Source organism: Pteropus alecto, unplaced genomic scaffold (genome assembly GCF_000325575.1).
Source record: "Pteropus alecto unplaced genomic scaffold, ASM32557v1 scaffold21, whole genome shotgun sequence".
In the NCBI taxonomy this organism is placed as follows: Eukaryota; Metazoa; Chordata; class Mammalia; order Chiroptera; family Pteropodidae; genus Pteropus; species Pteropus alecto.
Window position 1 is genome coordinate 18,652,088 of NW_006436282.1, and position 9,756 is coordinate 18,661,843.

Here is a 9,756-nt window from a genome sequence, read left to right on the forward strand (position 1 = left end):
CCTTCCTCAGGTCACACTCTCCCTATCCACCTCCTTGTGCAACACAGGTGTGTGCACCCATACACACACTATCACTCTCCTCCCTTCATCCCTTCTCCTTCCTTCCTTCCTTCCTTCCTTCCTTCCTTCCTTTTCTTCCTTCCTTCCTTCTTTTCTTCCTTATTCTTTATTAGCCTTTATCAGCCCCTGACAAATTATTTGTTTACTGTCTGTCTCCCCCATGTGGATTGCAAACTCCATTAGACCTGGGGCTTCGCTTTATTCACAGAAAAATGTTCTCAGAACAATTTCTGACACATAACAGGTGCTCATTAAAAACTAATTGAATGAATGAATGAATGTAGTCCACATCAGAAACCTTTTAAGAAAAAGTACCCATGTATCTTTGGGGGCTGTAACAAGTGTTTTCCTAGTGGTCGAAATGCTCCTAGATTAGTTAAATCTAGTGAAACTGGGCCAAGATGTCTGCAGAGCAGCTAAATGCCTTGCAATAAGAGATCTTTCCTCTTGGTCCTTTCCAGTCTACGGCAGAGCCCTGTTGAGGCTGGGATGACTGTTCTTTTCCTAAGAAGAGCGAGATTAGATGAGGGTCCAACTGAGGGGTGGTGGCATCTGCGGGAAATAAACTTGGAGGAAATGATATAGCTGGAGGGAGTGTTTCGAGGTCACGAGAACAATGTGGAGTCAGAAGCTACAGATGGTTTGAGGTTCCAAAATGAATTTGTTTTCAGGGGAGAGCCGGACAATACACAGATGGATTCTGAGTGGCAAACATCCCACTGGGGAACTGAAAGCTGCCAAACGTATTTTAAAGAATTTCACTCCTACCCAAGATGACCTCTTGAATTACTCTTCCCATTGCTATTCAAAGGAATCTATCTGGGTTTCCTCCAAAGGAATTCAGCTAGCTAAGACCCTCCTTTGGAACTCAGGTGACACAACTGACCACATATCAGAAGCTGGGCTCTGTGTTACACCTCCACCCTCACTCTGTAACAGAACTGAGTTTCCTCATGTAACAGAAGAAAGTAGTATGTTTATTTGCTTAAGAAACAGCACGGTTGACATAATGAAACTATAAGAGGGGAACTATGTCTCATTCTGTCAGCTGCTCACTTCCTCAAAGGCTGGGCTACAAAATAACTTGTTAATGACCTGAATATTTAAATCAACTAGGTAATCCTGCTGATTAAGATTCCTGTGGGAAGCACTTTGGAGAAGTAAAAAACAAAAACAAAACGCATGTCTATACTTGTAGTTTTCACATAGCAAAGTATCTCTTTATATCAGCCAGTTTCTAATCTATAAGCCACCTTGCTGAATTTCAGTGTCGGTTATGCCAAATAATCATCCCTTGGCTGTGAAAAGATTTTCCGGCAGGCTCTCAAAGACAAGGACAGATGGCATTCCACTCGGGATACTTCCGGCTCTTTGTTTTAGCAAATATTGACACTTTCGTAGGAAACAGATCCAGATTCTGTTTCTTCCTAACTCATCTTGCCAATCCTAAAGTTTTGGAGAGATATCGCTCCATAGAATTGGGAAAATGCACTTGCCACTGAATTAAAAAAGACATGTCAAGGTGAGCAATGTTATGGTTAATTGATGCTTGTAAAAATCATAAAGTAGTAAATAATACACTGTGATCACAAAGTACTTTCAAACAGAAATGAGACAGGATAGAAAGGAATAGAGGAGACAGCTGAAGAAAAAGGCTCTCCAAAAAAATTTAAATTACTGTACAAACCTTTTTAAAGATCCTTTCTAGTCTAGACATTAGTGACAGCAAAGTTATATTAGCTTTACTCAGAAAATCAGGGGCTATTTACTGAAATTCAAAATTAGGATATACTACTGTTTAAAAACACTGAAAGTCACTATTTATAATCCTTTCTGAAGAGCAACTGGCAGAATATCTCTTAACCTCCCCAAAAGTTTATATATTCTTTGACTTAAGAAATTTGGGGGGAATTTATATTATGTAAATAATCAGGTATGTACCCAAAAATATGTATGAGTTTATCACACAGTTGCTTATAAAAGTGAAAATTTGATAATCTAAACATTTATCAGTAGCAAATTGTTTAATAAAATCAAAGCACACCCATATTATGAGATATTATGAGATGACAACATGGAGCTGTATTTGTTACATGAAAGAGTTCATCAACATAGGTGGTTTTTAAAAAGCAGTTACAATAAAGCCAATTTGTTGTAAAACCAAATAATTTTTATAAAAATTATTATATGACCCAGAGACCCCAGTCTTTACTCGAGGAAGAAATAGTTCTTATACAATAACAAGAACAAAACAAAAACGGACGGAAAATTCTATATTAGTTTCCTAGGAATGCCAGACCAAATTACCACAGCAAAAACTTGGTGGCTTAAACAACAGAAACGTTCTCTTTCACATATGGCTCCCATATGTGAAGTCCGAAATCAAGGTGCTGACAGGCCAAGCTCCCTCTGAAGGCTCCAGGGAAGAACACTTCCTTGCCTTTTCCAGCTTCTGGTGGCTCCTGGTGTTCCTTGGCTTGTCGCAGCATCACTCCAACCTCTGCTTTTGTCTTCATGTTGCTTCCTTCTCTGCATGCCTGTGAGTCCTTATCTGTCTCTTATAAGGACACTCTCATTGGATTCAGAGCCCACCATAATCCAGTTTGATAGCATCTCAATCTTTACCTTAGTGACATCTGCAAAGACTCTCTTTCCAAGTAAGCTCACATTCTGAGGTCTGGGGTGGATGTGAATTTGGGAAGGATACTATTTAAGCCACTACAATATCAGAGACAATATCTGTTCAGCCAAGTGAAAACCCTGACTAGTATTTACCTTTTCAAAAGGTGGGTAGAGGCACACAGTGGTTAGCAGGGGACTCAGAAGTGAACCTGTGTGGCCCAGAAAGCTCCGCTTTCTGTCTTGTAGTCTGACATCCAGAAAGCTGCCGCCGAGTTAAGATCAGATAGAGATTCTGGAGTGCAGGAAGATAAAACTAGGAATTAGAGATAACCAGCAAGGACAAAGAAACAGTTAAGCAGAAAATGGTTAATGATATGAATTCGCAAAGAGAACAGTATAGCTGCTATCAAAAATACAAATATGCTTGAGGGAGACGATTAAACAAATGAGAGAATTCAGGTGCTAAACTAATTGTCAATTAATAAAAAACACCCCCATCAAATGTATTAAATAATAATCAGGGTCGTTGGCCTCAGAATGAGTTTCATACAGCAAAGAAGCAATACATCGGGTGTCTGCAAATTGTACCTATGTTAATTATGGGTGCTTGGGTCTTCTACCTTGTGGGGGATCAGTGACTTTCTCTACAACACAACTTATGTGCTGCTTCCCTGTGACTACACAGTGTGAAGTTGAAGAGTGAAGATCAACATGAGCATTAGACTTTCAAAATATCATCAAGCACGTACATGTGCCAACAACAAAAAAAGATGCATCGCAAGTCAGGGAGAGATGCCTTTTAAATTCTTCTTCCAGTTGGAGATTTAATCAAGGGTAGAAGGTATTATCTCTTGCTTTCTTTTCCAAAGCTACGTGGTGCTTTTAAGACTGAAAGCCTCATAGTTACAGGAGAAGACTAGAGTTTGGTAGGAATCTAACGTAATCCTCATCCATTGCCAAGACTTTCTGAGACACTGAAATAGGAATGGAACTTAGAAACCTGTCCAGTTCAAGTTCTCAGTATGCAGATTAGAAGCCTGAGGTCCAGAGATGCAGGTGCCCTTTCCAAATGATTACTTGGGCCAAGCTAGGATTAGACCCCAGGAATCCCAAGCTCTTTCCATGATACTCACCACCTGCTTTGATCATTCTCACCAGGTGACATCTTAAATTCTTAGACCTGTCAAGCTTGAACGAGCTCTAGGTTTGTATTAGTGTGTTAGTTCACTATGAGTGGCTAATAATAATATTTTTCATCATAAGAGCTGTCTATCTAGCAGGTGCTGAGTAAGTAGTTTCTGAATGAATGGAATGCAGAATAAGACCAAGGGACAGTGGCTCACCAGATGTGCCAGAGACAGATATTCTGCTCTCTTGGTCTTGGGAACATGGCTGGGCCCCACTTTCTAGCCTCCCTTGCAGTTAGGTGTGGCCATGTGGCTGAGTTCTGGCCAATGGAATGTGAATGGAAGTTACAGGGCCACTTCCAGGCCTGGCCCATCAAAATCCTCCCGTGCTTAGTCTTCACTCTGTTTCTCCATCACCAGATGAATGGAGAAGAAGCTGAGGACAGAGAGGACAAAGTCACCATAAGGAAAGAGCCTGTGTCCTCAAATGACTCCCCTCATCCCAAACCCTTTCTTGAACTGTGAAATGAGAAAAAAAGTAAATTTTCTTTGGGTTAAGCCACTGAGAGTTGGGTGCTGTTAATTATGGTGGTTAGCCACCATAAGTGTGTGTGGGTGGTTAAAGAGAACCAGGCCCAAAATAGTTTAGGGGTCCAGCACTCTAGATCTGATGGATGGGGCCAAGGCTGGCGATGGCAGTTCTCCTTCGCTCCCAAACGTACATACGCTGCACGCTTGTCGACTTCTCATTCCCTCCTGATCAGCTTATTGACTTCTCATTCCCTCCTGATCAGCCTCACTCCGATGTCCCCTAGACCTCTCTAAATTGTTTCCTAATTCCCTTTCTGTCCTCTGCAAACCCCTTACACACTTACACTTACACACACACACACACACACACACACACACACACACACACACACACCAGAGCAACTGCAAACTCTGGAACCTTAACTTGAGTGTTAGAATTCCAATTCATACAACAGAGTCTAGGTAGAAGGCACCAAAGCTACTTAGCTTGTGAGTTCCCTGGCACAGGCCTGGCCTTAGAAAAACATATTTCTCACATGAGGAATCTTAGCCCTCACATTAGTGGCATGCATTTCACCCTGTGCACATCTTGCTTCCCTAATAAGACTGCAAGCTCTAGTCTTAAAAGTCTTTGTATCCCCATGACTGCCACCAACCAGGCACTCAACATGTGTCTTTGATGGAAATGAGGCTGGCATAGATCAATAGGAATCAAAACTGTGCAAGAATCACCAAAGAGCCAAACATGAGAGAATAACCTAAATACAGGGTTGGTTATTTTTTTGTAAACGATCAAGTAGAAGAAGCATCCCATGGAGAGACAAAACCAATACTTCATTTCCCCTAAAACTTTGCAGAGAAGATTTTAGCAGATTTTAGACTTTCAAAAACCATAGAAAGAATGCATTGATCGAAAAAAGGTATTTTCCTCCTGCAAGAGGAGGAGGATGAGTAATGAATAATCAAGCAAGACAGCACACAGGAGGGTGGACTGCAGTAGAAAGTGTAGAGATTGTGAGTTTGAATTCTGACTCTGCCATTTACCAAGGGTGTGTCCTTGGGTACAGAGTGTCATGTCCCTGAGCGTCCTTATCTAGACAATATGAAATGGAGGTAATACCGACTTCATGGAGTTGCTATGAGGAGTAAATGCGATGATGCATGAAAAGGGCCCAGCACAGAGCAGAGTTCAGTTTATCATAGCTTCTATTGTGAATGCTACACGTGAGCATATAGATGGTGATAATCACCACCATAATGTCCATAATGACATTACAGTCGAGCTTTCAGAAAATTACAGACCAACAAGAGAAATAGGATACACCTTTTCTCTTCATTAAATATCAGCTGATTCATCACCACCCAGAACTGGTACACGATAGCAAATAAGGTCATTCATAAATCTATTTTGCAGAAGCCTTTTGCAAAATGTCTCAACAACTGCAGAGTCATTTAAATTCTAGTGAATATGCCTGTTTTGAAACTACCTATGTTTAATTCTTCCTCCTAGAAAATATGACATGCCTTAATTTATATCTTGGATTTTTAATAGGCTATTTTGCTTAATCCTGGATTTTCTACCACAAATTTAAATTTCCTGTGGCTAATATTAGCACAGATTTTTCTAAAGGAAGGAAGCCAAGGTTTAGATCTATCCTGCCTTTTTTGGATAGAAACTGCCATGGAAGAAAGCACTTGCTACTCACCTTACATCAGAGAAGATAAGATTTTAGCAGATTTTAGACTTTCAAAAACCATAGAAAATGCATTGATCAAAAAAAGGTATTTTCCTCCTGCAAGAGGAGGAGGATGAGTAATGAATAATCAAGCAAGACAGCACACAGGAGGGTGGACTGCAGTAGAAAGTGTGGAGATTGTGAGTTTGACAATGGCTGTGTTTTAGTGGTAACTATCTTTCATGCCAAGTTACAATCTTACATTTAAAGGGGTAAGCCAGATTATTGCAGCTGGGGACCAGAATGTACTACTGTAATGGTACTTTGTAGTTATAAATCATTCACTGAATATATCATTAACCAGACAGCACAACTGAAGTTGCATTTTTAGTTTTGCCTTCTACTTGTCGGATGCCCACTTTTGGCACAGGTGTGTTAGTTATCTAGGCTGTGTAACAAATTACCCAAAATTCAGTAGCTTGAAACGTTTTTTCTCTTGGAGTCATTTTGGGGCCAGGAATTCATGTGTGACTTAGATACATCCTCTGTTTTGATTTGAGAGTTAGCTACGGCTATAGTCATCTCAAATCTCAACTGGGGAAGGATCTGCTTGCTCATAAGCCCACTCAAGTGGCTGGCAGCAGGCCGTAGGTTCTCACTGGCTATTGGCTGAAGATGCTAGTACCTTGACATCCTCTCCAAAAGGGAGAGAGGAAGAGATGGAGAGAGAAGTGCTATAGGCTGAATATTTGTGTCTCCCCTAAATTTATGTGTTGAAACCTAACCCCCAAGATGATCATGTTAGGAGGTGGGGGCCTTTGGGAAGTGATTAGGTCATGAGGACAGAGCCACCATGAATGGGATTAGGGCCCTTATTAGAGCCACTGAGAAAGCTCCTTGCCCTTTCTACCATATGAGGATACAACAAGAAGTCGACAGTCTGCAAACCCGAAGAGGCAGCTCACTAGAACTTGACCACGCTGGCACCCTGATCTTGGACTTCCAGCCTCCAGAACTGTGAGCAATAAATTTCTGTTGTTTATAAGCCATCCAGTTCTATGGTGTTTTTGTTATAGCAGCCATGACAGACTAAGACAGTAAGCAAAACAGAAGCCACTCAGAGTCTTTTCATAACCTAATCTTGGAAATAATATCCGATCATTTTTGTAATATTCTATTTGTTAGAAGCAAGTCACTAGGTTCAGTGCACACTCGGGGAAAGGAGGGCACTGGAAGCCATTGCAGACCCTCCCTACCTCACAGGAATTCCACTGAAGGCACTGCTTCTCAGACTAATGGACTAGCTTTCTTTTTTATTAATTTCCAATCTGTTGTAAATCACAACCTTTGAAAATAAAATTTCTAGAAAGTAAAATAACAAAGACACATACACATAAACCCATTGATTACATGTTGAATGTAGCAACGTCAAATTGCTAAAAAAAAATTTCTAAACACTCTCAATTCTATTACTTACCGCCTCTGAACCGGATATAAATGATTTGCAGATTGGCATCAGTTTTGAACCATCTTTTGAGTAGCACTGTTTTAAGGATTTCAATAAAGGGAGATGACTTTTCAAGGCTTTTACATGACCATGGTTGACTATTCCCGGATGAAGGGATTCTAGGAGGACAAAAGAAAAAAAACCTAAGTAGATGTCATTTCTACCAATCTCACTTCACTCTCTGCATTTCTAAAAATGGGACCTTTTATTATGATCAAGGTCAAGGGTATGTGGGATTGATTATGAGTATCCTGTTTAATATTTTATCCCAAAGTCCTTTACGTGCCCTCCTTCTCACCAGTTTATAAGCTAGAATTAAGCCACACTTTTGAATTGGCAGTCTGATGGGTATTATGATCATCATCACATTTCAAAAGGTGAGAGGTCAGCCTCCTCCCGATTAATGTTAGAAAGGAAATTTGAATGCCCTTCCTACTCTATTCAGATCCCTCCAAACACACCTGAAGTGTAAACTCCTCAATTCCACTAAAAAAAATGTTTTATTGAGTACCAACTCTGTGCAAGATTCTGGAAGATACCATTTTGAAGATGGTATCTCTGTTCTCACCTGGTTTACAGCACTCCTTTATAGTCATTTACATCTCCTCAATATTGCAATATTCTTTCTCTGGTTTCTAGGCAAATCTCCTTAAGGAAACCATAAACTTACTGAGCAAAAGTATCCATTTCATGTCCTTCACAGCCTCCAACACAGCATCAGGCAGTTTAGAAGGGCATCAGTAAAAACCTGAATTCAGCTGACATTTACCAAGACCAGAACCCAAATCCCTGTCCAGGGACCAAGTGGTGTGAACAGGGCTTCTGTCCCAAATCTGACTAATCTGGTGAGCATCTCTTTTCATCCCTCTTCGAGCTTCTTCACTGCCCCCTAATCCATCCACCAAGGCTTAAAGCAGAAGCAGACTCTGCTCTCTGGCTCCCATTGGGCAAACTGAAATCTCATGTGAAGTTATCGTACTAGCCCTGAGAGAAGAGAAACCCAGGTGGAGGAAGGGGCCTTTAAAAACAAGTCTTGCTCAACTTCCTACACAACTGCCAACCCTCAGCTTGGTATCCCCTTCTTCTCTCCTGATTCCCTGACCAAGGAAGGTAGTGAGATTAGTAAAACCTACATTTGCAAGCCCGGTGCCATGTACCACGCAGAAGTGCAAAGGTGAGCCAAACAGGTTTTGCTTTGCTTTTTTGCCCTGAAGAATTTACAATGGGCAAATCACACCGATCTTCAACTAGAATACAAAGTGGAAGGTGGCCAAGTGTTGCAATGTTGGCATATAGAGAAAACACTGTGGGAGAACAGATGGTGGAAGTGATTAATTCCAAATGGTGAAAACGTATCTTTGCGTTAAACTTTGGAGGATGGGTAATACAAATAATGGGTAACACGCGGAGAGCACTTCCTACCTACTAAGTGCTGTGTTTGGTGGCTAACATGCTTCTTATTTGAGGCTCACAACAGGTCTGCTGGCAAAGTGCTAGTATTAGTCCCACTTTACAGTGAGGAAACTGAGGCACACAGAGAGTGAGTAATTTGTGCAAGGCCCAGGCTCGTAAGTGGTGGAGGAGGTATGTGAACTCAGACACGGTAAATCTAGAGCTCTTAACCCTCACTTAAGGAGCAAAGGAGACCCCGAGGTAAGGCCCAGCACTGTGCAGGGCACGGCCGGGGAACAGTGAGGAGTCTGTGAGGCCAGAGCACGCGGCCTGGGGAGGGGAAACAGGGACTGGATACTAACAGCAGCTGTGGCATCTATATGTCAAACTCTGGGCTTTACATATACTATTTCACCTGACCTCACCACATCCCCATTGGACAGGTACGATTATACCCATTTTACAGATAAGAGAACCGAGGCACAGGGACGCAACTTAATCAAGGTCACGCGACTGGCAGATAGCAGGGCTGGAATCCGAATCCAGGGATCAGATTCCTGAACCCACTGCGGCAGCCCAGTGTTCTCACGTGGGTGGAAGCCTTCTGCATGCTGCCAGTGCCTCGACTTCTCCCCCAGTCTACACACCCTGTCCCTTCCCACCTATCCTCATCCTCGACCCTCGACCCGTTACTCCCACCCGCGCATTCAGCTACGGCTGCCCAGCCTACCCGCACAAGGTTGGGGGCCACTTCGCGCCCACAACAACTCCTGCTCCCAGAAAGCTTTGCGTTCCCCCGGAATAAAGAGCCTCTGAGCCGGGAGCCCCGCCCCGCCCGGCG

General features: G+C 42.1%; 1 long non-coding RNA gene across 3 annotated transcripts in view; it reads right to left on the reverse strand.

Moving 5' to 3' along the window:
• The window catches only part of LOC112479765, a 26,211-nt gene extending 16,489 nt beyond the window's left edge, over nt 1–9,722 (reverse strand). For 2 of the 3 annotated variants that reach the window (XR_003046363.1, XR_003046362.1), the window contains exons 1-2: nt 9,646–9,722; nt 7,494–7,642 (exon numbers count right to left, since the gene is read on the reverse strand). This is a non-coding gene — a long non-coding RNA (uncharacterized LOC112479765). Of the gene's footprint in view, nt 1–2,019; nt 4,246–7,493; nt 7,643–9,645 lie in introns of those variants that run through there. The other variant, XR_003046364.1, reaches the window with a different exon arrangement.
• Nucleotides 9,723–9,756: the final 34 nt, after the last annotated feature.